Source organism: Camelus dromedarius, chromosome 12, assembly GCF_036321535.1.
Source record: "Camelus dromedarius isolate mCamDro1 chromosome 12, mCamDro1.pat, whole genome shotgun sequence".
NCBI classification, from domain to species: domain Eukaryota; kingdom Metazoa; phylum Chordata; class Mammalia; order Artiodactyla; family Camelidae; genus Camelus; species Camelus dromedarius.
The window spans coordinates 27,976,299-27,980,000 of record NC_087447.1 but is presented as its reverse complement, the minus strand read 5'-3'; the positions used below and the strand labels follow the sequence as shown (position 1 = coordinate 27,980,000).

General features: G+C 42.1%; 1 pseudogene; it reads right to left on the bottom strand.

Moving 5' to 3' along the window:
* Positions 1 to 2,339: 2,339 nt before the first annotated feature.
* Positions 2,340 to 3,265, bottom strand: LOC105106516 (glyceraldehyde-3-phosphate dehydrogenase-like; annotated as a pseudogene).
* Between the last annotated feature and the right edge of the window lie 437 nt (positions 3,266 to 3,702).

Sequence of the window (3,702 nt, the reverse complement as noted above, 5' to 3'; positions counted from 1 at the left end):
TGCTAGGATGCTAGGACAGTAAATTCCAAGATGCTGGAGAGTTGACATTTTCATTATATGTTCTTACTATATGTACTCAGCCACCCTTCCATTCCTGGTCTTTCTCTCATTCCAAACCCACAAGTACTTACATAGCCATGATCTGTGCATATGTAAGGGCTTATTGTGGTTCAGGTATGGCATGCTTCCATATTTAAAGAATTTCAGAGAATCTCAGGATATATGTGTATATGTGTGTGTGTATATGTATGTATATTTATACACATAAACTGTAATGTAATAAGAGCTATCTATTAATGAGGAATTCTCTGTAGGGTACCTCCACTACTCACAGTAGTCTTGCAAAGTAAGAATAATAATCTCCATTTCAAAAATGTGGCAGTTTGTCCAAGCTCACGTAAAGAGTAAGTACCAAAGCCTTAGATTTATTTTCGTATCTGACTTTAAAACCTAGGTGTAGCCGTTTCTTCTCTCTTACTTAACGTTGTTGAGTCCACCTGCATCTGATACTCATAACCCGTCTGCAGCTGCCCTGGCAAGTGGTAAAACAGCTTACGCCTTCAGACTGGAAATGACAGGGTTCCTATTTCATCTAGAGATACCTTGGACAGCTCTGGGCTTTGAAAGTTAAAATATCACAAAGTTGAAATCTTCCTAAAAATGAAATCATTCTTCCAATGAGGACGATTCAGATTTTAGCCCTTAAACTGTGTGGACGTTGTTTACTTTTTCTTTTGTCTTCTCTGAACGTTGCTTTTTTTCAAAATAACTGCCTCTCGTTCTTCACCTGATCTTCGTAGTGTAGAGTTTCAGGTCTCTTCCCTTTCCCTCTTCCTCTCAGAACATGTTCATAGTGAACATATCGAGTGTGATGTGCTCAGACAGCTCTTCGTCCTCTTCCTCTTAGTAACAGGTGCTGCTTGACCCCATTCCCTCTGCAGCTACTGGCCACGAGGGTCATCGTATAATGAAATCATAGCCAACCGTATTACCCCATTTCTCTGACAGTCGTGACTGGGACAGAGGTTCTTACATGACTAGAGCATGGCCAAACTGAATTCTTCTCAGCGATTGCTATTTGAGTATTGGGCCGAAAGAAACTTTCTTTTTCCACTGGAACAGCTAAGTCAAGACTTTTGATGGTTGTGGTCCCAGCTGGTGGTGAAGGCCTATGTGACATAGGAGAGGCTAAGACTGATCATGCAAAATGAAGCAATGCTAAGCAAAAGTGAGGAGCTGAAAGCAGAGAGAGGTTTGATGGCTCTGAGACCCTTTTCCCCATTCCTCAAGTTGAGGTTCCAGCAGTCCTTTCTTCAGGTGTGTAGGTTACCTGAGAACTCTTCTCTAAGATGTAGGGTTAGGAAGTGGAAATACTGAAAAATCCAGCATGCCACCTCTGTTTCTTCAGATAATCTTATCCTACAATACGACCTAAGAATCTTTTCATTTGCTCAGCAGCCATGTCAACACTACTGACTCACAATGTGCTTGTTAACAAATAAAATATCTACAAATCTCATATTTAATCTAATGTACTAATGAGCTTAGATTCTTTTAGAGCCTGATTATGTAATCCAGCATCCTTGTTCTTTCTCCAGCATCATACAATTTGCATATTTGAAAAGCTTATACCCTCTAACTATAGCTAGGTGACCTTGGATCCGTCTTTCAATTCAGCTAATGTAAAATTTGAAGACTGTCTATCTCTTTGGTTATTGTGAGGATGAAATTCGTGTCAGGGGATTAGCACAGTGCTAACACATAGAAGATGCTCCAATGTGGTAGCTATTTTTAAAAAGAAAGAAAGAAGAAAAAGAGAGATCTTTGGAAACCAATAGAAAATTGTGCTCTTAAGATTTAATCAGTCCAGTAACTAGAATCTTTGATATGGTTGTTTGAACTCAGTCTATTTTCCTGTACGATTATCCAGGTTATGTTTCTATTGTGACTGTTTCAGCTGCCTTGTTTAATCCAGATAAATGTAATCCACCTCATTAGAATTCTTGTCCAAAAGAGAATGAAGCTAGTCTGACCTGACTTATCCTTTGTAAAAACTCATCCTAGCTTCTGCTGACCTCCACTTCCATTTCTAAGTGTTCACAAGCTATTTCGTTTTCTTTTCTTTTTGCTTTTTGGCTGTGTACAGTGTTCTTTATTGATGATACATGACAAGGTAGGGTTCCCTGATCCCCTCTCCTGTTCTTCAGAAGGTCTGGGATGGAAACTGTTGAAGAGGCTCAGTGTGTTGGGAGATTGAGTTAGGGCAAGGACTCCTCAGCATCTGAGGGTCTCTTTCTCCCTCCTCTTGTTTGCACTGAGGCTGGTAGTCCAGGGAGCTCTTACTCCTTGGAAGCCATGTGGACCATGAAGCCCGCTACCCCACTGCTGTGGCCAAACTCATTGTGATCGCAGGAAATGAGACTGACAAGAGTCATGGAGGGCAACACCAGCCCCAGCATCAAAAGCGAAGGAGGGAGTATCACTGTTAAAGTCGCAGGAGTCATCCTGGTCCTCAGTACAACCCAGGATGTCCTTTAGGAGGCCCTCTCATCCCTGCTTCACTACCTTCTCAATGTCATCATATTTGGCAGCTTTCTCCAGGCCGCAGGTCAGACCCATGAGCAACATATTGGAGCTGGGACATGGAAGGCCATGCCAGTAAGCTTCCAGTTCAGCTCAGGGGTGACCTTGTCCACAGTCTTGGCAGTGCCAATAGAAGCAGGGATGATGTTCTAGACAGCCCTCCACAGCCAGCATGCCACAACTTCTCAGAGGAGCCATCTGTAATCTGGGTGGCAGTGATGGCATAGACTGTGGTCATGAGTCCCTCCATCATGGCAGAATCATCATGGATGACCTTGGCTAGAGGGGCCAAGCAGTTGGTGGTGGAGGAGGCATTGCTGACAGTCTTGAGGGTATTGTCCTCCACTTCTTGTGATTTATGCACAAACACAGGGGCATCGGCAAAAGGGCAGAGATGATGTTGACGCTTTTGGTTCCATTGTCGGTGAAATCCACAACATGTTTGGCACTAGTGTCGCCCCATTTGATATGAGTGGGGTCTTGCTCCTGGAAGATGAAGACTGGCCTTCCATTGATAACAAAGCGTTCCATTCTCAGTCTTGATTGTGGCATAACTTGCTATGGGTGGAATCCCTCTGGAACATGTAGATCATGTAGTTGTGACAATATCCATTTTGCCAGAGTTAAAAGCATCCCTGGTGACCAGGCATCCAACAAGGCCACAGCCATTTGCTCTGACCTTCACGACTGTGTCTCAGAGATGCAGCTGATGCTGCACAAAAAGATGCAACTGTCTGTCAAAGAGGGGAGACTAGAGAGCCCTGTTTTTTTTTATATTTTTATTGAAGTATAGTCAATTTCTAGTATACAGCATAATACTTCATATAGGAACATACATATATTCATTTTCATGTTCTTTTTCACCATAAGTTACTATAAGATATTGAATATAGTTCCCTGTGCTATACAGTATAAACTTGTTGTTTATCTGAGAGCCTTATTTTTAAAATACTTACCAAATTGTGCTTAAGATTCTCCTCAAGCTTCAAGGTCTAAAGTTTGTGTGTAGCTAACTATTGTCCTTTTAAAAAATAAGAACCACCACTGCCTATTTGCCCCTTTGTCGCACTAAGCCCATTTCTCTATGATGGTTCAAGACCACTGAAAACAGCACTATAA